A 25,960-nucleotide genomic window follows, 5' to 3' on the forward strand; every position below is an offset into this window, starting at 1 on the left:
TGTTCCCTTCACCCTGGCCCACCATTGCTTCCTGTCTATGCCCCTCTGAGACCCATCTATAAAAATTCCTTCTGCTTCCCCTTTCAGAGATGTTTCCTTCACACTGATATCTTCTTCCTGCTCTATTTCCATTTGGCATACGTTTGCCTCCCCCTCTGTTAGAATGGCGCTTGTAGGATTCATTCCAGTGTCCCTAACTATCGTTACTAACTTGTGAACAGTTGTCAGTGTGTCACTTTTTATTAGGGTACTGCTGATGGGGTTTATGCAGGCCCCCCTCTATTTTAACTGTGTTTATCTTTACACGACCACGATCTTGCTTGTGTCTAGCCCACACCGCTGACAGAGTAACCCACGGACACTGTCCTTGCTCCAGTCTCAGATGACTGGAGCACCTGCGGCTATGCTGTAAACTCTGTTTGTCGTATGTGTTGACTGCCCCTGGCTTGTCCATATTATTTCTCCCTCTCCTGAATCTATAATGGCCCCTACTTCCATTCGGATGGTAGTCTGAGGATAGCACCTCATTATTCAGACAGACCCAGAAACACACTGGAAGCTGTACCTTGCCAACTTACAGTATCTGTGAACTGTTTCTTTCTGCTTTCACTGTTTTCCCTCCTACACCTGCAATATAAATAGCCTGTCCGCTTGTTGGGAAGGGTAGGGCAGTTATCGATACTGATGCCCCTGTGTTTACTAGCATTGCATTGCCGGCCTCCTGACAATGCCGTTCTGTACATCTGCAGGTCCCCAGCGCTGGCAGTGGGGCCCACTGCCACATCGTTTCGTGTACTAGAAACTGTTTGCACCTGCTCAATGATCTGATCGGCAGTCAGAATGGGTGCTGATGGGGTGAGAGATTGCATGTCTGCAGTGACATTCACCTGTTTTTCTTTCCTCTTTGTTGGACACTGCCCCCAACCATGTCCCGATAGGCCACAGCTTTATCATATCAAATCCTTTACCATCTTATGCCTGGTCTTTCAGTCCTTTGCTAGGTGCCCTGGTTGCCGGCACACAAAGCAAACCCTCTGTGACATCACAGCAGCCTCATCCGCTAAAGCCACTCTATGATTTGACTTGTGGGCTAAAATTTCCCGGTGGGGTAAGCTTAATCATTTTCAGGAAGACTGGGTCGTCCCTCCCTGGATTATCCAAACCAGAATACTCATCCGCTTGATATTTACGTTCTGCGTAATCCACGGCAGGCTCTTCAACTCTCTGAATCACTGCCGTTATTGTTCCCCAGTTAATCTCACCTCTCCCGAGTCGCTGCCTCATTTCCCCTTTAAAAATGCGATATCTTTCTTCATTGCTGGTTCTCTTGGTAGTTGCCCATGTACCATCCCGTACCCCCGGGCCAAACTGTCCCATTCATTCCTTGGGTACTTTACCAAACACATATATATCTTTAGAGAGCATCTGGTGAATTTCAACCATGTCTTTGAGCTTGCACCAGAACTCTGAATTCCCACATGTGGCTTTAAGTGATGGCAACTCTGACAAAATGCTCTGTTTCTCCCCGGTGTCCTAATCAGGGTCACAGACTGGCTCGGAGCATTAGGCTTCTCGGCCTGATGTTGCCTGACATCAATAGGTGCCATCCTGACAGGTACACCGTATCTGGGTAAATCCTTTCCCTGAAATATCGCCACACTAATCCCCACACTACACCAATTATAAATGACAGGAACCAGTGAAAACCTGCACATACTTAAAACCTCAGAGTGTGTACTCCGCAATTACGCTTATTACCGTAATCCCATTTGCTCACATTAGGAATGTAGTTCAGTGTCTGTCTAAATGCCTCTTAAATCCAGCTCACCTGAAACCCTTTCTCACCACTGCACAGGAGTGCCAGTGTAGGAAAAGTGTTAAGAACATAAAAAATAGGAGCAGAAGTAGGCCTTGTGGCACATAGAGCCTGCTCCACCATTCAATAAGATCATGGCTGATCTGGCAATGCACTCACCTCCACCTACCTGCCTTTTCCCCTATTATATTTCCCCTAATAATTCCCCTATTATGCAAAAATCTATCCAACCTTGTTTTAAATATATTTACTGTGGTAGCCTCCACTACTTCATTGGGCAGAGGATTACACAGATTCACCACTCTCTGAGAAAAGCAGTTGCTCCTCACCTCCATCCTAAATCTACTCCCCTGAATCTCGAGGCAATGTCCGCTAGCTCCAGTTTCACCTATCAGTAGAAACAATTTTCCTGCCTCTCTCTTACCAATCCCTTTCATAATTTTATGTTTCTGTAAGATCTCCTTGAATTCAATATCTCCACCAGAGGGGTGAGTCTTCTACTAATGAATGACAATAAAACATAAAATGAACTGGAAAGTAACATGGACTGACTTTAAATTGTTGAAAATCTGAGGCTTCTTACAGATCTGTGCTATTAGCACTGTCGGTGTCCAGCATCAGAGCAGTTAATTAGATGGGGAAGCTGGAAATCATGTTCTAATGCAAGAATATAGTTTGGTTTGTGGTGGCATATTGGGTGGAGCCCCAAAATAGATCAACAATTGGCTTGCGGAAGAGCTGGGGGGGGAGGGGCAGGAGTGCTTGTGGAGAATGTAAAATAAACACAAAAAAAATCGGGAAACACTCAGCAAGTTAGGTTGCACTCATGGGAAGAGAAACAGACTTAATGCCTTCACTAGAAATGGAAAGGAAATAGAGACTGCTTGTTAGGGACACAAGAGACCACAGACACTAGAATCTGGAGCAATGCATAAAGCGCTGGAGATGCTCAGAAGGTCAGGCAGCATCTGTGGAAGGAAGTAGACAGTCAACAATTTGGGTTGAGAACCTTCACCTGGACTGGGTTTAATAAGCTGCAGGGAGGGCAGGAGAGCTTATTTCAGGATAGAACTGCGGATGGGCTGAGATTAGTGATTAGCTTTCTTTGCCACATGTACAGTGCCTACAACACTACCGCGGTTTATTGTTTTACAACATTGAATCACAGTGGATTTTATTTGGCATTTCTGATACTGACTGCACATAGGTGGTCTCCATTTGTCTAACTATGTGACTTTTAAAACCAGTTGGCTACACCAGTGATGATTTGGTCTGTCATATTAAGGGGGGTGGGGTGAATACTTATGCAATCCATTATTTTGTGATTTATACTTGTAATTAATTTAGATCACTTTATAGAGATCTGTTTTCACTTTGACATAAAAGAGTCTTTTTCTGTTGATTAGTGTCAAAAATAGCAAGGTTAAATCTGCTGTGATTCAATGTTGTAAAACAATAAAACATGACTATTTCCAAGGGGGGGGGAGCGGAGCGAATACTTTTCGTAGGCACTGTACATTGAAACATACAGTGAAATGCATTGCTTTGCATTAATGACAAAAAAAGATCCAACACTTGTGCTTTATGCAGCCCACTGGTCATGTCATGCTCCGGTGTCAAATAGCATGCTCACAACTTACCTGCTCAGTGAGGGAATGGGAGCCATTTGACGGAGTCAGACTTTAATCAGGCTTATTATTGCTGATATATGATGTGAAGCTTGTTGTTTTGTGGTAGGAATACAGTGCAAAGTCATAAAAATCACTATAAATTACAAGGTAAATAAATATTGGAAAAAACGAGGAATAATGAGGAGGTGTTAATGAAATCTGATGGTGGAGGGGAAGATGCTGAAGACAAAAGAATGCAGCAAAATGCAGAGTAGGGAGATATGCCTGGCAGGTCACTTTACAGCTTACCCCCAGTGGGAGATAATGCAGCCACATCTATTCTTGAGTCAGTGGGATATGAACATGGAGATATACAGTGTGAAAAGAGGCCCTTTGGCCCATTGAGTCCATGCCAACCATCAATGGTATCATACTGATCCTACATTGACACCATTTTATATTCTTACCAGCTTCACCCTACCAGATTCTATACTCGGGGTAAACTATAGTGGCCAATTAATGCAGCCACCCCATGCATCTTCATCTTTAGCTAGACTTCAGAGGGAGTTGGATCAGATGTAAAATGGAGCCCCATTGTCAACCCCCTCCAAGTGGGCATACAGTATGAAATCCCTCAGGATATTCAAAGCAGGGGAGTCATTTCTATAGAGCTGGGTAATCTTAGCCCCTTAGCCAACATTACTGAAGATAGATCAGCCATTATCTATCACGTTTCTTTCGAAGAATAGGCTGCACCTCTTCCCTTAGAAGTGCATCCACACTTTAGAAAGTTACTTAACTCTCGGTAAACTGCTTTGAGACATTGTGAGGTTGTGAAAAGCACCACCTTGTTGGAAGTTCTCTCTGGAAGGATGTATGGGAAGCATGGAGAGAGAGAGAGAGAGAGAGAGAGAGAGCTGCAGATCAGTGTAGTGGGGTAATGCTCTCTGAACTGACGCAGGTATATAAGCCAGTGCTGACGTTGGCTGTTGTCTAAACCTTGGACAGCCAGTTATCAGGAACAAAATACATACTGTAGTCTCATGGAGTGACACAGCATGGAGCAATCTCATTCTGCCCAATGTGTCAGCGTTCACTGTGGAAATCTGTGCAATTAGTCCTTGAGACATGTACAGAAACAGGCCCTGCGGTTCACTGAGTACACACTGAACATCAGGCCCACATCCCTGTTCTCTGCATTTCACTAGGTATTTAATCCTTCTACATATCTCAATCACATTCCCAAGCTAGTATAGAGTCTGAAAAACATTTCTTGTTTCTTTTCTGGGCACCTGAGGAGAATGAAACCAGTTTTTCCACTCTCCACTTTTTTCTCCAAACCTCATTCCCCAGTGTGGATGCTGCCTTATCTGTGGAGTTGCTCCTTCATTTTGTCTGTTGCTCAGGATTTCCAGCATTTCCAGAATCTTTTGTGTTGACAACATTGTACCTAATCCCATTCTAGTGAACCTTCCCTCCTGAAAATCCATCCTCATGTATGACTCCCATTCAGAAAATAGAAAACCAGCTGCAGCCTATCTGACTAAACTGTGGGGGCCTTTGAGTAGAAATGCAAAGCTTCTAGTTATTTGTCAGGAAATCTAGAGGAGGCTTGACCCAAATGTGAAGCAGCAGAGACTATTTAGCGGCTAGCAATAACTTTAATAAATTGCAAAATAACAAGGCATAAGTAGCCACTAAACAGGCAAGAACAGATAGTTGACACAACAAGGCAACAAGGTAACTGAAGAATAGGATCAGCTGGTGAAGGCTGGTTGCTTCAAATGAGTGAACAAGGATTGTAGATGAGAGATGGGTTTAAATAGGCTGCAGGTGATGAGTTGGAAATGAGAGGCAGGTAACTCCTGTTAGCTGGGTGGAGTCTGGGAGGAGTCTGTGCTGGCCTGACAGGACATACTCCCTCTTCTCATGGCCGGCCCAAAATGGCTCTGGATTATCCAAATGGGTCTGAGGGAATTCCTTAATGAGGGATCGATCCAAAATGAAACTGGATGGCACCCAAGACCTCTCCTCCAGGCTGTACCCTTCCCAGTGGACTAGGTACTGCACATCTCATCCACGACGAAGTGAATCCATCAACCGGTGACCCCTGCACACAGGACCACCTTCAACTATCCTTTGTTCTGGAGGTACTGGCCACGGTGAACTGAGTAGTCCATGGACAACAGGCTTGAGGCAGGACATGTGGAATACAGGTGTGATTCTGAGGGATGGTGGAAGCTGGAGATGGTAAGTAACATGATTAATGCGATGGATGATCTTGAAGGGACTGATGAACTGGAGCGAGACCTTGCAGGAATCGATGCGCAGGGACAGATCTCAGCTGGACAGACAAACATAGACCCCAGTCTGTAGTAGTCAGGCTTGGCCCGCCAGCAGCAGGCATGGTTGGCATCTGGGTTAACCCCCTGTGCCCTCTTCCAAGCATTCTGGCAGCAACAAACAAGAGCCCTGGTGGTCGGGACCTCAACTGTTGGCTCCTCTGTGAGGAACAATAGGGGAGTGGTAGCCATGAAGGGTGACATGCCCATGGCAGAGGATGTGTGTAGATTGTGGGACAGCTCAGCCAAAGAAAATACCTCTTCCACGTGGAAGGATAAAAGGTGGCAGGGTATTGCAGAAACTTCTTTCTGTGGTGATTGGCTCTTTCTGACTGTCCATTGGTGTGCAGATGACAGCCAGAGGACAAACTCACTGAGGGACGGAGGAAGGAACAGAAGGCTCACCATTAGCAGGAGATGAATTGTGGGCTCTAGTCCAGGAGGAATCCATGGGGGTGAACTACACGTTAGAGAACCAAGTCTGCTGTCCAAGCTGCTGATGGAAGTCTGGGGAGAGCAATGAATTGGGCCACATTGGAGAACCGGTCCACCACTGTGATGATCACTCTGGCCCGATCAGAAGGTGGCAAACCCATGATGAAATCCATGTGGGATCGCAGGCAGTGAGGAATCAGCAGGGCCTGCAGCTTGGAGGAAGTGGACTGAGTGCTTTGAGGGAAGGCAGTGATGAACTGACATCTGTAATAACTTTGGGCCAGCAGGACCAGTGTCACAGAAAATCCAGGGTCCGTTATCTACCTGGATGGCCGGAGAGGGGCGAGGAGTGGGCCCACTGGAGTGTGTCAGAATGCACGGCCATTGTCAGAGGTGTCGGCCAGAACCTGGTGGATCTGGTTCTCAAGGTCTCAGATGATCAGGGCAAGGATCAGGGAGGATGGATGGGCTGAGGGTTGATCTCTATTTCAATCAGGTTGAACTGTTGTGACAGGGCATCTGCCTTAGAGCCGGGTTGGTAGGAGATGCTGAATTGCTCAAAGAAAAGTACCCAGCAAGACTGATGTAAGTTGAGTTGGTGGGTCTGTTGAATGGATATGAGAATCTGGTGGCCAGTCCAGATCTGGAAGGGCTCAGTGTTTCCCAGCAGTTCCACTCCTCCAAGGCATGACGATGGGTAGCTCCCTACGGCAATGTGTAGAGTTGAACCTGCGTGAGGAAAAGGCAAAAGGGTATGCCTTCCCTTTTGGTCCTGGCTGGGAGAAGATGGCCTAAGCACCCACTTCAGATGTGTCCAGCTCTACCATATGAGTTCCGGAGGGGTTGGATGGCAGAGAATGGGAGTAGTGGCAAAGTCTCTTGAGCTTCTCAAAAGCGTGACAACACAGCAGGTTATCCGTGAGGTCGGTGAGAGGAGAGGAGATCTGGCTGCAGTTCCTGATAAATGGTGGTAGAGGTTGGAGAAGCTGAAGAAGCGCTATAGCTATTAGTGGGAGCACGTCAGGGCCACTCTATGATAATGTGCATTTCCTCTGGCTTTATGGTTATTCCTTTAAAGGACGTAACCAAGGAAGAAAATGACTGGGGTGTGGAAATGGGATTTCTCTAATGTAGTAGTTCATTTTTGAGGAAACGCTGAAGGACTGAATGTACGTGATAGACGTGGTCTTGGAGGTCCTTGGAGAATATGAGAATATCGTTGTGGTAGACAAACACATACATATACTATTCCCTGTGTAGCGTGTCTCAGAGGATCTTGTTGAAGGCTTGGAAAATGGCTGGACTGTTGGAAAGTGCCAAAGGCCTCACCAGATATTCATGATGATCTGTGGGTGTCTTTCACTCATCACCTTGGCGTATGCGGATCAGGTTGTATGCACTCCGAGGATCCATTTTGGTGAAGATCTGAGCCCCGTGGTGTGTTTTGGATGCACCATCCATCAGTGGGAGAGGGCAGCAGTTTTTAACAGTGATTTTGTCCAGTCCGTGGTAGTCAATGCAGGGATGAAGACCTCCATCTTTTTGACAAAGAAAGATCCTGCACTGGCTAGGGACTGGGATGGTTGAATGAAGCCATTCTGTAGTCATTTATGGCTTGGGGCTCAGGAGAGAAGAGGTATGGGAGGTGTGGTGCCTGGAAAGAGGTTGATCGCGCGGGTGTGTGGTGTGTGAGATGGCAGGGTGCTGGCTTCCTTCTTACTGAAGAGTACAGCTGAGTTGTGGTATCCTCGTGGAAGTTTGGTGAGGTTGAGAGTTTCCTCTGTCTTCACCGATTTATGAGATTGCAGATAGGTGGGACCCCAACTCAGCAGTGAACCGGGTGAAGTGAGGGTTGTGAGTGGAGAGCCAGGGGTAATCCAGGATGAGAGGGTTGCTGGGTGAGTCGATAAGGAGGAAATGGATGGACGTGCAGTGCTCTTTGATACTCGTGTGCACGCTCTGACCACCCCTGACCCCAAGGGGCATTCAGCAATGGCCGTGATGCAGAAGGGGTGAGAGGAGGCTCAGTTTAAGCTGACCACACAGTCCAGTAAATTCCCTGCTCCGCTGGAATGCGTAGAGCCGTCAGAGTGGGAAGGAGAATGGAGAGCGTGAGTCAGGCTACGGTGCTGGAATGAGAGGCCGGAGGGAGCTTTTTCGATACAAGGCCCCTGCAAATGCTGGTTTTATTGTTGCAGCTAGCAGTGGCCTGGGTCAGAGCATGCCCAGTGAAGGCAATTGTGGCTCAGTCCATAACATCCATCCATACAGGGGTGGCCGGCGCTTGAAGTGTGGGGTGCACTGGGACAGAAAGTTGCGGCTTCGGACTGGGGATCTGTTGAGGTGATCAGGCACTGGAATCGGGGCTCAGAGGGAGGAGACTGACTGTCATGGGGTTGCTGCATTGAGACGGAGAGTTGGAAGGACGTTGTGAGCAGATGGTCAGTGGTTTCCTGCTGCTTCTGGATTGTGTGCTCATGCCAACAGACCAATTCCTTTAGGCAAACATACTGCACTGTGTCTATCATCCTGTCAGGAGATGTAGAGAAGGCTTGACCCAAATGCAGAGCAGCAGAGATGATTCAGCTGTGGGCAATAACTTCCATAATAAACTGGAAAAAATTTGACGTACCACAAAACAAGAGAGATCAGATACTCGACACAACAAGGCAACAAGGTAACTGAAAGCTAGGAGCAACCGGTTGAGGGTGGCTGGTTTGTATGGGTGAACAAGAATTGTGGATGAGAGAAGGGTTTAAATAGGCTGCAGGTGATGAGATGGAAATGAGCGGCAGAAGATGAGATGGAAGTGGTCGGCAGATGACTCCTGCCCGCTGAGTGGAGACTGGGAAGAATCTACATGTGCAGGCCTGATAGTCATTATCCAAAACTGTCATGTGACTCTCACTGCCCTTACTGCCCAAAGAACCTGCTGTACCAACATTTCCACACGTTTCAGTTCCTGGATCTTTACAAAACTGAAGCATTCAGCTACATTGGCTCTCCTCATCCATCCTACAAAGTGGATGGCTCCACAGTTGTCTGCCTGTGCCTTTCTGAATTGGTTCCACACCTCCCCATTATAAACAGCAAGGTTTGCGGTGATGTCCCCTCCAGCAGCCTGGTGTATTAGCTCAGGCAGTTGTTTTCATTTGACCTTGCTTTCTGAACTCATCAGCTGCTCAGGTGATATCACAACAACGTCGTCAGCAAGCCAAGGAATTGATTGTGGACTTCAGGAAGGCTAGTCGAAAGAACATACAGCAGCCTTCATTGAGGAGTTAGCAATGCAAATGGGGAGCAGTTTTAAACTCCATGCTGTCAGCATCTTGGAAATCTGGTTGCACCACCACCTGGTAAGGAAACTCCAATGCACAGGATTATCAGAGACGTCAGATGGTTGTAGGCAGCCAGATCCATCATGAGCATGAGCCTCCCCTTCAACAAGGGCATTTCTAAAGGCTGTGACTCAAGAAATTGGCATGCATCATTAAAGACTCTCACCATCAGGGACATGCTCTCTTTTCATTACTACCAGCAGGGAGGAGGTACAAGAGCCTAAAGATGCACACTCATTGTTTTAGAAATAACTGCTTCCTCTCTGCCTTCAGGTTTCTGAATAGTCCATGAACTCATGACCTTAAGGTAATTTTTAACTTGTAACTTACAATAAACTTTTATGACCTGCACTGTACTGCAGCAACAAAACAACAAATTTCACAACATATATCAGAGATTGTATACCTGGTGCTGACTTTCTGATTACAGTTCATTCCCCTCTGGTGAGAACAGAGTGACCAGGCCTCCGGATATCTCTATTATGTCTGGCTGTTTGCTTGCTTTTCAGTCAGATACACAAATAAGCTGGTCTGACCTAAATCTAACACCTGCCAATGCACCAGAAAGCACAAGATGACATCATTTTGTCTCTGCATTGTGGTAGGACAAACCTGGAGGTTTAAGGGATCAAGGACAATGTTATTTTGGCGTGTATACAACATGGAAACAGGTTCTTTAGTCCAGCAAGTCCATACTATTGAATAGTCTCCTCCATTAACTCAGGTATTGACACCACATTTCAAACCACGTGCCCACACCTCCCACCCCCTTCCCCCTTCTACACACTAGTGTCAATTTACTGTGATCAATTGACCTATCAAAATGCACATACTTGGAATTGGTTTCTTACTGTCATATATACCATAAAGCCTTAGGACATAGGAGCAGCAATAGGCCACCCATCATGGCTGATTTGTTATCGCTCTAAACCCCATTCTCCTGCTTTCTCCCTGAAACCTTGGATGCCCTGACTAACCAAGAACCTATCAATCTCTGCTTTAAGTATACCCAATGACTTGGCCTCTACAGCCATCTGTTGCAATGAATTCCATAGATTCACCACCCTAGCTAAAGAAATTCCTTCTCATCTCTCTTTTAAATGGACATCCCTCTGCTCTGAGGTTGTGCCCTTTGGTCCTAGACTCACCCGCTATAGGAAACATCCTCTCCACATCCAATCTATCTAGGCCTTTCATTATTTGATAGGTTTCAATGAGATCACCTCTCATTCCTTTAATCTCCAGTGAGTACAGGCCCAGAGCCATCAAAAGCTCCCCTTTCATTCCTGGAATAATTCTCGTTAACCTCCTCTGGACCCCCTCCAATGTCAGCACATCTCCCAATCTGTCCAAGTCCTTCTGCAGACTCCCTGCCCCTCCATTTATTTTTGTATCATCTGCAAATTTGGCTACAGAGCTGTCAATTCCACCATCCAAATCATTGACATTTAAAGTGAAAGTGGTCTTAATGTCGACCCCTGCGGAACACCACTTTCACCGGCAGCCAGCCAGAGTGGGTCTCCTTTATTCCAATTCTTTACCTCCTGCCAATCAGTCAATCATCTATCCATGCTAGTATCTTTCCTCTAATACCATGGACCCTTACCTTATTAACCTGCTTCAAGTGTAGCACGTTGTGAAAGGCCATCTGAAAACCCAAGTAAACAACATTCACTGAAATTGCCTTTGTCTATCTTGCCTGTTATGTCCTCAAACAATTCCAACAGATTTGTCAGGTATGGTTCCCCTTAAGGAAACCATGCTGAATTTGGCCTACTTCACACGTCTCCAAATATGTCAAAACCTCACCCTTAACAGGATGTTGGACTCCAACATCTTCCCAACCATGCTAACTGTCAAGCTAACTGGCCTTTAATTTCCTTTCTTCTGCCTCCCTCCCTTCTTAAAGAGCAGAGTAACATCTGCAAATTTCCAATCCTCCAGAACAGTTTCAGAATTTAGTGATTCTGGAAAGACCAATACAAATGCCTCCACAATCTCTTCAGCCACCTCTTTCAGAACCCTGGGGTATAGGCCATTTGATCCAGGTGACTTACCTACCTTTCAGCTTCCCAAGTATCATCTCCTTACTAATAGCAACTACAAGCACTTCTTCCCCTGACACTCACGAATTTCTGGCACACTGCTAGTGTCTTCCACTGTGAAGACTGACGCCAAATCCGCATTTCTTTGTCCCCCATTACTATCTCTTCAATGTTATTTTTCAGTGGTCTGATAGCCACTCTTAGCTCCCTTTTACTCTTTATATATCTGAAACAGGCATTTGGCATCCTCTTTTATGTTATTGGCTAGCTCAACTTCATATTTCATTTTTTTCTCTCCTTATGTCTTTATTTGTTGCCCTCTGTTGGTTTTTAAAAGCTTCCCATTTCTCTAACTTCCCACCAATTTTTGCTCTATTATATGCCTTCTCTTTTGCTTTTATGTTGTCTTTGACCTCCCTTTTAGCCATGGTTACCTCATTTTTCCTTTAGAATACTTCTTCATCTTTGGGATGTATTTATCCCAAAGTGCATCTATAGCGCGTCTGTAGATGTGAACTTCCCACTATGCAGGACATTTACAAAGACAGGTGTGTAAAAAGGGCCCAAACAATCATTGGAGACATGAGTCACCCCAACCACAAACTGTTCCAGCTGCTACCGTCCGGGAAACAGTACCGCAGCATAAAAGCCAGGACCAACAGGCTCTGGGACAGCTTCTTCCACCAGGCCATCAGACTGCTTAATTCACGCTGACACAGCTGTATTTCTATATTATATTGACAATCTGTTGTACATAATATTTATTATAAATTACTATAATTGCACATTGCACATTTGAATGGAGATGCAACATAAAGATTTTTATTCCTCATGTATATGAAGGACGTAAATAATAAAGTCAATTCAATTCAATTTATCCTGCGCCTTCCGAACTACTCTCAGAAACTCCAGCCATTGCTGTTCTGTCATCATCCCTGCTAGTGTCCCCTTCCAGTCAACTTTGGCCAGCACCACTCTCGTGCCTCTGTAATTCACTGTAATACTGACACGTCTGACTGATACACTAAGACACAGTGAAAAGCTATTGCTTGCATGTCAGCCAGGCAGATCATGCTATGCATAAGTACACCAAGTTAATAAAGAGTAAAACAAAAAACAGAATCAAAATCAGTCTTATATAACTGATGTACATTATGAAATTTGGTTTTTTGTAGCAGGAGTACAGTGTAATACATAAACAATTACTGAAGGTACAATAAAAAATAGACTCAGTGACCTCTTGATCAGGTACCTCCTGCACCTAATAAAGTGGCCCCTGAGTGGTCTTCTGCTGTTGTAGCCCATCCTCTTCAAGGTTTGATGTGTTGTGTGTTCAGAGATGCTCAACTGCACACCACTGTTGTTGTACATAGTTATTTGAGTTACTGACATCTTCCTGTCAGCTTGAAGCAGTCTGGCCATTGTCCTCTGACCTCTTTCATTAACAAGGCATTTTTGCCACAGAACTGCTGCTCGCTGGATTTTTTTTTGTTTTTCGCACCATTGTCTGTAAACTCTGGAGATTGTTATGTGTGAAAATCTCAGGAGATAGGCAGTTTTTGAGATACTCAAACCTCCCCATCTGGCATCAACAACCATTCCACAACCAAAGTCACTTAGATCACATTTCTTCTCCATTTTGTTGTTTGGTCTGAATAACAAATGAACCTTTCGACCATGTCTGCATGCTTTTATGCACTGAGTTGCTGCCACATGATAGGCTGATTTCAAATATTTGCATTAATGACCAGGTGTACCTAAATAAAGTGGCCACTGAGTCCATATAAAAAATTAAATAAATTGTGCCTAAAGGAAGCAGTGAGTAGTGTCTATGCATTCATGGACCTTTCAGAAATCTAATGGTGGAGGGGAAGAACTGCTCTTAAAACACTGAGTGTGGGTCTTCAGACTCCTGTACTTCCTCTCTGGCAATGATGAGAAGAGGCCATGTCCTGGATCATGAGGTCCTTAATGGTGGGTGTTGCTTCCTTGAGCCACCGCCTTTTGACGATGGCCTTGATGGGGTGGAGACTATTGCCTGTGATGGAACTAGCTGAGTGAACAGTTTCTGAGAAAGTGCAATGCAGGTTTACAAATACAATGAGGGAGATTTGGAGGTATCAGTGCTCCCAGAGCGGGCCCACATGACCACGGGGGAGAACGTGCAAACTCCACACAAGCAGCACCTGAGGTCAGGATTGAACCCTTGTCCAGGGATCTATGAGGCAGTGGCTCTGCTGGCTGCTCCTCTGTGCTGCTCCCCCGGTCACCCTCGGCCTGGAATATCTGCTGTCCTTCCTCGCCTGTCTCCTCTCAAATTTACTTCCCATTTGTGCTCCAGCTCAGCCATACCCAGAGTCTGCACTCTTTATTACTCTGCCCTCTGCATCTCTCTCTCTTTCTCTTTCAAAGCCATTCTAACAGGGATTAAACAGATGCTTCCTCCGAGCAAAATACTTCTAAATTATCCAGGCTAATTATAGGTCCCAGGAAGAAATAACATGGCTCTGCTGTCAGAATCTGTTTCATTACACATACTTTGTCACTCCCTCTATATATCATTGGGAGGTGAAGGTGCTGCCAAGTGCTGTTGGTTGCCGTGGAGTATGGCCATGACTCATAGCTCTCGCTGCTGAAAACCTGGAAGCCATGGCATGAGTCAAAGGGTCCAGTGGGCTTGTGAGCAAAAGGTTTTCTCCCTGACACTGGCCCACCTGGAATATCACTTGTCTCCTCTCTCAGGACTAAGAGATGCAGTTTTGCACATTGGGCCAGAGGAGGCCATTTGACATCGGGTCTGGGTGAGCTTTATCAGACATTAGACTCCTCCCTCAGACAACCAACTTATACCTCCTCTGCTTGCTCCACCTTCACCCTAAGGCGGGCTCCCACAGCTTGAGCGACTCTGGCCCAGTCTTGACCTCTGGCGCTCACTGTGTGGAGTCTGCATGCTTACCTTGTGATTGCGTGGGCTACCTCAGGATATGATTTAATGATAGGTTAATTGGCCACTACGTATTGCCCCTAGTTTGTAGAAGAGCAGTAGAATCGGAGGGGAAGTGAGGGGAATGTGGGGAGAATAGGATCAGTTTTGTGTGGTTGGGGGCTAAATGGTCAGTGCAGACTTGATGGGCTGAATGGCCTGTTTCTGCAGTGTATAACTCCATAGGTTCTGCAAGAATTGTGCTCAAAGCTGTTTTCTTGGAGACAGAGTTTTGCTAAGCTATAAATAAAGGGATGAATGCAAATTGCTTCCACGACACATGACTCGATGGAATAGCAAGAGCTCAGAGATGATCACCAGTATCCACCCAAAACTTACTCCTGGTCTCACCCTGAACATCAGAAGATCAAGGCAGGGTGGCACCAATGGCCCATTCCAAGCTTGTTAAATCACCCAGTAAGATTTTCACTGCTGCACATCTCCCCAGAGATCAGGAAACTTGTCCTTGTACATATCAGGACGGGTACACAGGTTAATGCATGGAACAACTTTTCTCCTTCTCCTCTGCCCCAAACATCCCACCCTTCAATTCATCTGAACCTCTGTCCATTTTTGCCTTGGATGCCTTGAGAATTAGGATGCTTTACAAATCACCTTCTTTCGGTATCCAAATCACAAACAAGAGAAAATCTGCAGATGCTGGAAATCTGAGCAACACACACAAAATGCTGGAGGAACTCAGCAGGCCAGGCAGCATCCAGGGAAAAAAGTACAGTCGATGTTTCGGGCCGAGACCCTTCATCACGACTGGAAAGAAAAAACAGAGGAGTAGATTTAAAAGGTGGGGAAGGGGAGAGAGAAATACTGAGTGATAGGTGAAACTTGAAGGTGGGGGGGGGATGAAGTAAAGAGCTGGGAAGTTGATTGGTGAAAGAGATAGAGGACCATGGAAGAAAGAAGGAGCGGGGGGGGGGGGGAGGAGCAGTTCAACAGGAAGGTGATGGCGGACAAGCGGATATGGTGAGAGACGGGAGAGGGGAAAGGGGATGGGAAATGGTGAAGGGGAGGAAGTGGGGGGCATTTCCAGGAGTTCATGCCATCAGGTTGGAGTAATGCCAGTATCTTCCAGTAATGCTCCCCACAACCCCTACCCTTCACCATTTCCTTTCCTATTTCCCTCTCTCACCTTATCTCCTTGCCCTCCCATCAACTCCCTCTGGTGTTCCTCCCCCACCTTCAGCCTTTTTCACGAATTAACTTCCCAGCTCTTTACTTCATCCCTTTCCTTCCCGGTTTCGCTTATCACCTTGTGTTTCTCCCCACCTTTTAAATCTACTACTCAGCTTTTTCTCTCCAGTCCTGCCGAAGGGTTTTGGCCCAAAATGTCGACTGTACTTTTCTCCTTAGATGCTGCCTGGCCTGCTGAGTTCCTCCAGCATTTTGTGTATGTTGCTCCTTTCAGTATCCAATGTTCATCCTGAGGCTGCAGCGCTTGGTTTATGATTCTTTGACCCAGGAGGGAGCTTTCAGTTTTAACCTTGCCATGCATAATGGTATCATTAGAAGGAGAGATTAGCTGTTGACGGGTGGACCAAACAGTTTACTCTCGCTCCTGTTTGCCTGTTACTGAGGAAGAATGCAGGGCTCTGGGTGGAGGACTTATTCAAATGGTGCAAGCTGAATCATCCGTTGCTCAACATCAGTAAGATAAAGGAGATGATGATGGACTTCAGGAAGATGAAGCCTGTACTGCTCCCTATTACTATTGATAGTGAGGATGTGGATGTGGTGAGGACCTACAAGTAGTTGGAGGTGCACCTGGATGACAGACTTGAGTGGAGCATCAACATAGAGGGTGTGTACAAGAAGGGCCAGAGTCGTCTCTACTTCCTGAGGAGACTGAGGTCCTTTGGAGTATGCAGGTCTCTCTTTCAGTCTGTTGTCACCAGTGCAATCTTCTATGCAATGCTGTGCTGTGGCAATGGCATCAACATGGGTGATGCCAACAGGCTCAATAAACTGATTAGAAAGTCTGGCTCTGTTATAGGAGTCAAACTGGGCACACTGGAGACTGTGGTAGAACAAAAGACCCTACAGAAAATCCTGGCAATTCTGGGCATGCTCCTCTCCATGCCACCTTGGCTGAACAGAGGAGCACTTTCAATAATAGACTAAGACAACTGTGCTGCTCCAAAGATCACTATTCTATAAGTCATTCTTACCCTCAGCCATTAGGCTCTATAACGAGTCAACCTATAGCCGGGGAAGTGATGACCCCCTCCTTTTAGACTGTTTGAGGTAACTTATTTTTTATTCTTTCTTATTTCTCTTCTAATATTTGTATATTAGTGTTGGCACATGGCCAAGTGGTTAAGGTGTTGGTCTAGTGATCTGAAGGTCGCTAGTTTGAACCTCAGCTAAGGCAGTGTGTTGTGTCCTTGAGCAAGGCACTTAACCACACATTGCTCTGTGATGACACCGGTGCCAAACTGTATCAGCCCTTGGACAACATTGGCGGCATGGAGAGGGGAGACTTGCAGCATGGGCAACTGCCGGTCTTCCATACAACCCTGCCCAGGCCTGCACCCTGGAAGCTTTCCATGGTCTCTCGAGACTAACAGGTGCTTATGTATCTGTGCACTTGTAATGCTACTGTGACGCTGTAATTTCCTTTTGGATCAATAAAGCATTTATCTGTTCATTTATCTATCTATCTTCCCTTTGAATCTCTATCTGAATGCTGAGCCTTCCATGATTTGGTTTGAAAGTTTGCTTGTTTCCGCTTCATCGCGTGCCTTCACAGGTGCTTACCACGTACATCAGTGCCAGCAGGACATGGATTCATGCCTCATTTGAAGCAGCATCTGTAACATTCAACTGCTCCTCAGAGGAGTGATTAACCCAAGGCCCTATCTTAGTGCACATGCTCCTGTCTACATCAACGGTGTTGAGGTTGAGAGATTCACATTCCTTGGTGAATGTGAGGAATTCACCTCACATCATCACTTTTTCATCACCAATAACCTGTCCTCGCCCAACCATGCTGATGTCACGGCCAAGAAAGCTCACCAATTCCTCTACTTCCTTCAGAGGTCAAAGAAATTCAACATGTCCGAGTCGACTCTTACCAATTTTTATCGATGTATCATAGAAAGCATTCTCTCTGGAAGCATAATGGCTTGGCAGGGTAACTGCTCTGCGTGTGACCGCAAGAAAATGCAGAGAGTTGTGGACACAGCTCAGCACGGCACAGGAACTAGTCTCCCCTCTGTGGACCCTGTCTATCCTTGCTGTCTCAGTAAAGCAGCCGTCAGAATCAACGACCCCACCCACCCCAGACGTTCTCCATCTCCTCTCGCCCATTGGACAGTAGATAGAGAAGTATGAAAGTACGTACATTCAGGCTCAAGGTCACTTCCTATCCCACTGTTATCAAATTCTTGAACAGACCTCTTGTACAATAAGATAGATTCTTGGCCTCACAATCTACCTCATTATGATCTTGCACTTTATCATTTACCTGCACTTTTTCATACTTCTGCATTAGTATTGTTTTACCTCATTCTATCTCAATACCTGGTTTAATGACGTGATCTGTGCATGCAAGCTTTTCATTGGACGTGTTTCTTGATACATGTCACAATAATAACCTAAAACTAATACCAACATCAATATCTGACCTAAGCATGATCTGAAGAGAGAAGGGCAACTTTTTGTAAGCACAGAAGATCATAAGTACCAGTGGTGAGGGCCAGGAAGGAATGGTCAAGGGAGGGGGAAGAGTGTTTACAGGACTGCTTTGGGTTGGTGGGCTGGACAATATTCAGGGATTTGTCTTCCAGTCTCAATGAATATGCCACAGTTGTTAATGACTTAATCAAGACCTGTGTAGATGAGTGTGAGCCTACGAGAACATCCCAGTTTACCCAAACCAGAAGCTGTGGGTGAACTAGGCGATTCATTGTCTACTGGGGGTTAGATCTGTGGCGTTCAAAGGTGGTGATCCAGAACTACACAAGGAGTCCAGGTACAACCTATGGAAGGCTATTTTAAGAGCTAAAAAGCAATTCTGTTTGAATTTAGAAACAGAATTGGATGCATGTCAGCTCTGGCAGGGTTTGCAGGTGGGTACTTCCTATAAGGCAGAACCTACCATCATGAACGACTGTGACGTTTCACTCCCAGATGAACTCAGTGTCTTTTATGCATGATTTGAAAGGGAGACTGAAGTTACACCTGTGCAAATCCCTGCAGCATCTGGTGACCCTGTGGCCTCTGTCTCAGAGGTCGATGTCAGAACATCTTTTAAGAGGGTGAACCCTTGGAAGGCGTCAGGTCCTGATGGGTGCCTGGTAGGGCACTGAAAACCTGTGCCAAGCAACTGGCAAGAATGTTCAAGGACATCCTCGATCTTTCACCATTGTAGTTGGAAGTTTCTACTTGTTTCAAGAGGGTGACCATCATACCGCTGAAGAGCGGGGTGAGCTGCCTCGATGACTATCACCCAGTGGCACTCAGATCTACTGTGCTGAAGTGCTTTGAGAGGTTGTTCATGGCCAGAGTCTATGCCTGCCTAAGGAAGGACCTGGACCTGCTGTAATTTGTCTATCGCCGCAATAGATCTTCAGCAGATACAATCTCATTGGCTCTCTGCTCGGACTTGGATGCCCTGGACAGTAGCAATACCTATGTCAGACTGCTGTTTATAGATTACAGTTCAGCATTCAACATAATTTTATCCTCAGTTCAAACCCTGGGCCTCTGTACCTCCCTCTGCAACTGGATCCTTGACTTCCTCATTGGAAGACCACAGACTTGCAGATCATAGATCTCTCCCTCGCTGGCAATCACTGATGCACTTCAAGGGTGCATGCTTTGCCCGCTGTTCTACTTTCTCTACACCATTGTGGCTAGGCACAGGTCAAATATCATCTGTACATTTGCGGATGAAACCGTTGGCAGAATTTCAGTCAGTGATGAGGAAGTGTCCAGGGGTGAGGTGGATCAGCTGGTTGAGTGATGTTGCAGCAATAATTTTGCACTCAACATCAGTAGGACCAAGGAATTGTTTGTGGTCTTCAGAAAGGGGAAGTTGAGGGAACACACACCAGTTCTCATCGCGGGTTCAGCAGTTTCAAGATCGTGGGTGTCAACATGTCTGAAGATCTATCCTGAGTCGAACATATTGATGCAATTACAAAGAAGCATGACTGTGGCTATATTTCATTAAGAGTTTGAGGTGAATTGGTATGTCACCAAAGACACTTGCAAATTTCTACCGATGTACTGTGGAGAGCATTCTAACTGGTTGCATCACTGCCTGGTATGGAGGGGCCACTGCACAGGATTGGAAAAAGCTGCAGAAAGTTGTAAACTCTGCCAGCTCCATCATGAGCACAAGCCTCCCCGGTATCAACGCCTTCAAAAGACAATGCCTATAGAAGGCGCCATCCACCATTACTGATCCCCATCAACCAGGACATGCCATCTTCTCATTGCTACCATCAAGGAGTTACAGGAGCCTGAAGACGCACACTCAACGTTTCAGGAACAGTTTCTTCCCATCCACTATCAGATTTCTGAATAGACAATGAATCCATGATCACTACCTCACCATTTTTTGTTCTCTTTTTGCACCACTTACTTAATTAATTTTTAATATCCATTTTGTATTATAATTTATAGTTTAAAAAGTTATATGTTGAAATGTATTGCTACTGTAAAACAACAGATTTCACCATGTATGAGAGTGCTATGAAACTGGATTCTGATTAATTAGGCCATTCAGCCCATCGAGTCTGCTCTGCTATTAATCAAAGTATTGGCCAATATTTATTCCTCAGGATCCTGTTAACTGTTTGTGTGGACATGAACATTTCCCTAAACCAAGGGAAAAGTGCAAAATGATTGGCTGGCATTGATACTAAGATAAGGTGGGAATTGAAATAGTTGCTATGTAAGTGCATAAGTTCCTACTTTTCCTTCTTGCAACAGGCTGCTTTTATACAGCCACATTTGCAGGAGATGAGGATTACACAGTCAGGGACGGATGTAGGGTGGGTGGGGGGTAAGGCTGCGCAGGTTGTTGCACAGAGTGAGGGAGAGGTAGTGACTTGGGGTCAAGGACATCTTCAGCACCTGTGAAATGCCAAGGCTCATCGCCAGGCGCACCCTGCAGGCATTAGATGCAAACTTGCCGAAACAATGTTTTGGAGGCGGTCACAGACAAAAGGCATCTGTGACCCTGAAGGGCTGCGATCGTGCTGAAGTGCTGTCCACTTGCGGCCTGCGAAGCAACGTTAACACTTTCACACTCCGCCTGCGTTGCAGCAGTCGGTCAGGCATTTCGCCTGGCATGAAAACACCACCCCTCTCCCCAGCCCCTGGTGACAGCTGTTTTCCCCTCCCCACTGCGTTTGGCAGTGGGTGATAAGCCTCCTGCTGGCCCACCTTCTGCCTTGCCGACCCCACTCCTGCAGTGAAATGAGCACTCTGCGCCCGGCAACCCAACCTGCAGTAAACATCTTGAACTGGCAGGAGAGCTAATGAGGCGGGTGATCAGACTCACGCAGCAGAACTGAGTTTGGCACACAGATAGGCTGTCTGGCTCAAACTGATGAGGTAATGTCTCAGTCTGCTGCCAAGCTGCAGAATTCGCTCGACACTCCCTGTGCTGTGACTTCCTCAGAAATTTGTTCCATTGAAACAGACTCGCAGAATTATCTCCATATCCTTTAACTAACCTGCGCCAAACTGTGTGAACTAATTACACAGCCACCAAGTTACTTCTGAAGCACCTGGTCCTGGAAACGTTCCAACGAATCCTGCACTGATAAAGGTTACTCCATTTGGCAAGACAAAATAAACAGACAACATGGAGTTTATATTAGACACAGCTACAGTTTATATGAAACACTTTAATGTAACACACTGTGTTTAATTTGTATAACACAGCGAAACATATAGTTAACACAATCTACATTTTTTTGTAACATAAGGTACAGTCTGTTTTTTTAATGTTTTAAGCAGGGTACAGTTTATCTAACACATACAGTTTGTTTAACACAGAGTTCTTTTAAAAATATGTGAATAACTGGCAAGGCAGATCTGCCTAATTGCCTTCAGCTGAGGAGGTACTTAATTGCAGTCCACATGAGATGGGTCTGGAGTCACATTTAGGCCCAGACCATGTAAGGACAGAATTTCCCAAAGGGCATTTGTGACCCAGATAGGTTTACATGGAACGGAGAACACAGTACAGCACAGGAAGAGGTTCCTCGGCCCTTGGCGTCTGCGCAGAGCACGATGCCAATTAAACTACACAGATTATTATCGTCTATTGCAATTTTATCTGCCGCTAGTACCTCTCCTGGCAGTTCATGCCAGGCAACAACCCCTCTGTCAGTTTTTCATTGCACCTGTGCATACATATATTAGTGTGTGTGAGACAATAAATTCAGCTTTGTGCAAACGAAAAACTTGTTTTAATGACAGTCCAGGAGTCTGACGGTTATAGTTGCTGAGACAATCTTTCTTTGAGCTCCTTATTAATTTAAAGACTTCAATTTATGTTCCCAGCTCCCATGGTGGGAATTGAACCTGTAACTCAGGCTCAATGGCCCTGAACCCAGTAAACGAACCACTTAACTGCTGTCGGCATAAAAATAGGGTAAAACATAGAACGGTACATACAGCACAGCATGAGCCCTTCGGCCCAGGATGTTGTGCCAACAACCTTTTAACTTACTCCATAATTAAACCCTTCCCTCCTACACAGCCCATAACCCTCCATTTTCTTTCATCCATGTACCTATCTAAGAGTCTCTTAAATGTCCCCAATGTATCAGCCTCTACCACCATCCTTGGCCGTGTATTCCTGATTCCTGATGCTTTCACTCTCTGAAAGAAAAAATGAGCTCTGATATCTCCCCTATACATTCTTCCACTTACCAGCAAAAGATATCCTCCGGAATTAGACGCTGCCATCCTGGAAAAAGGTGCTAGATGTCTACTCTATCTATGTCTCTAAAAGTCTTGTACACCTCTATCAAGTCACCTCTTGACCTCCTTTGCTCCAAAGAGAGAAGCCCTAGCTTACGAAACCTTTCTTCAAAAGACATGTTCTCCAATCTGGGCACCACCCTGGTAAATCTGCCCTGCACTTCCACATCCATGAGGTAACCAGCACTGAGCACAGGTGTTGTCTATCCGGAGTTTTATAGAACAGCAACATTACCTCGTGGCTCTTGAACTCAGTCCCCTGATTAACGAAGAGAAAACCTACAGCACAATACAGGCCCTTCAGCCCAGAAAGTTGTGCCGAACATCTCCCTACCTTAGAAATTACTGGGCTTACCCATAGACCTCTATTTGTCTAAGCTCCATGTACCTATCCAAAAGCCTCTTAAAAGACCCTATTGTAACCGCCTCCACCGCTGTTGCTGGCAGCCCATTCCATGCAAACACCACTCCCTGAGTAAAAATCATACCCCTAAAATCTCCTCTGAACCTACTCCCCAGCACCTTAAACCCGTGTCCTCTTGTGGCAACCATTTCAGCCTGGGAAAAGGCCTCTGACTATCCACACGATCAGTTCCTCTCATCATCTTGTACAGGCCAACTCATCACAGGCTTCTTAATCTCCTTATCAATGTGAATGGCAGCTTTGAGGGTCCATGGATATGGAGCCCAGGTTTCCACTTTTGCTCAACGCTGCTAAAAATGCTGCCATTAACCCTGTGCATTGCCTTCCGATGTGCATCACTTCACACTTTTCTGGACTGAACTCCTTTTTCCATCTCTCCGCCCAGATCTGCATCCTGCCCTGTTGTAACTATGGCCAGCTTCAGTATTATCCACAACTCCTCCACCCTTTGCATCATCTGCAGACTTAGTAACCAACCCTTCTACTTCCTCATCTAAGTCATTTATAGCAATCACGAAGAGCAGGTGTCCCTGCGGAACACCATCAGTCACAGACCTCCAGGCACAATATACTCCATCTACTACCACGCCCTGCCTTCTGTGACATAACCAATTCTGAATCCATACTGCCAAGATTCACAGGTCCTCATCCCTCATAGCTTCCTGGATGAGTCTTCCATGAGGAACGTTACCAAACACCTTACTAAAGTCCACTGCTCTGCTCTCTATAAACCCACAACTACATGGCCAGGCGCAGCTGAAATGGCAATACTAATTAGCTGATGGCACAGCTATTGTTGGCAGAACATGAGATGGTGATGAGGAGACATACAGGAGTGAGATAGATCAGCTGGTTGAGCTGCGTTGCAAAAACAACCTTGCACTCAACATCAGTAAGATCAAAGAATTGATCATGGACAATTGATCATGATCATGGGAGCGTACTCCAGTCTTCATTGAGGGATCAGCAGTCAAAAGGGTTAGCAGATTCAAATTCCTAACTGTCATCATTTCTGAAAATCTATCCTGAGTTCAACATATTGATGCAATTACAAGCTAAAGGTACAATAGGGGCTATATTTTATTAGGAGTTTGAGGAGATTTGGTTTTCATCAAAGACTGTAGAAAATTTCTACTGATGTGTGGTGGAGAATATTCAAATTGGTTGCAGCATCTTCTGGTATGGAGGATTGGAAAGCTGCAGAAAGTTGTAAACTCAGCCAGCTCAATCGTGGGCACTGGCCTCCCCAGCATCGAGGACACCTTCAAAAGGTGATGCCTCAAATAGATGGATCCATCACCCAGGACACGCCCTCTTCTCAGTTTACAGTGACAAGTGGTAGAATGAGACTGAGAAGACACAGGGACAGAATTAAGCCATTCGGCCCATCAAGTCTGTTCTGCTATTCCATCATTCCATTTCTCTCAACCCCATTCTCCAACCTTCTTCCCATAATCTTTGATGCACTTATTAATCAAGAACCTATCAAACTTCACTTTAAGTATACCCAACTTGGTCTCCTCAGCCACCTGTGGCAACGAATTCCACAGAATCACTACCTTCTGGCTAAAGGAATTCCTTCTCATCTCTTTTCCAAAGGGATGTCCTTCTATTCTAAGGCTTTGCCCTCTGGTCCTAGACTCACCCACCATAGGAAATCTTCTCTCCAAACATACTCTATCTAGGCCCTTCAATATTTGATAGGTTTCAATGAGATTCCCCCTTGTTCTTCTAAACTCCAGCAAGTACCAGCCCAGAGACATAACATGCTTCTCACATGTTAACCCTTTCAGTCCCAGAATCATTCATGTGTATCTCCTCTGGGCCCCCTCCAATGCCAGCGTATTCTTGTTTAGATAAGGGGCCCAAAACTGTTCACGATACTCCAAGAGCGGTCTGGTCAATGCCTCATAACGGCTCGGCATTATATCCTTACTTTTATATTCTAGTCTTTACAAAATGAATGCTAACATCGCATTTGCCTTCAATACCACCCACACAACCTGCAAATTAACTTTAAGGGACTCCTGCATGGATTGTTTTGTGAACAATAGCCTTAGACTGCTGGATGCTCTTTCTTATATGTCATAAAGGCCTGTAGTATTGGTATTGTTGCTAGTTTACTGTTGTCACATGTACCAGGATGCAGTGAAAAGCTTGTCTTGCATACTGTTCTTACAGGTGAGATCATTACACGGTGTATTGAGACAGAGAAAGGTCAAACAGTAACAGAATACAGAATAATGTGTAACAACCTCCAAGAAAGTTCTGTGCAGGTAAATATGAAAGTGAAACAGCATAACGAGGTAGAGTGTGAGGTCAAGAGTCCACCTTATCGTACAAGAGGTCCATTCAAGAGTCTGATAACAATGGTATGGAAACTACTCCTGAGCATAGTGCTTTATTTCTCTTGTATTTTCTCCCTCATGGGAGGGGGAGAAGAGAGAACGTCTGGGTGGGTGGAGTCCTTATCGAGGGATCAGAAGTGGAAAGGCTGAACGGTTTCTTGTTCCTAGGTGTCCACATCTCTGAAAATCTATCCTGGGCCCAGTGTAGTGACACAATGACAAAGAAGGCACAGCAGCAGCTGTATTTCAGTAGGAGTTTGGGGTGATGGCATGTCGCTAAAGATTCACTCAAATTTCTACAGATGCACCATGGAGAGCATTCTAACTGGCTACATCACCATCTGGTACGGAGGGGCCACTGCACAGGATTGGAAAAGCTGCAGAAAGTTGTCAACTCAGCCTGTTCCCTTATGGGCACTCACCTCCCCAGCATCAAGGATACCTTCAAAAGGCGATACTTCAAAAATGCAGTATCCATCATTAAGGATGCCATCACTCAGAACATGCCCTCTTCTCATTGCTACCATCGGGAGGAGGTACAGGAGCCTGAAGGCACTGGTTCTAGGCTTTAGGAACAGCTTCTTCCCCTCCACCTGAATCGACAATGAACCCACGTAGCTGCTTCTCTAACGTTTTTCTCTTTTTTCTCTCTGTTTG

Source organism: Hypanus sabinus, chromosome 9 (genome assembly GCF_030144855.1).
Source record: "Hypanus sabinus isolate sHypSab1 chromosome 9, sHypSab1.hap1, whole genome shotgun sequence".
In the NCBI taxonomy this organism is placed as follows: Eukaryota; Metazoa; Chordata; class Chondrichthyes; order Myliobatiformes; family Dasyatidae; genus Hypanus; species Hypanus sabinus.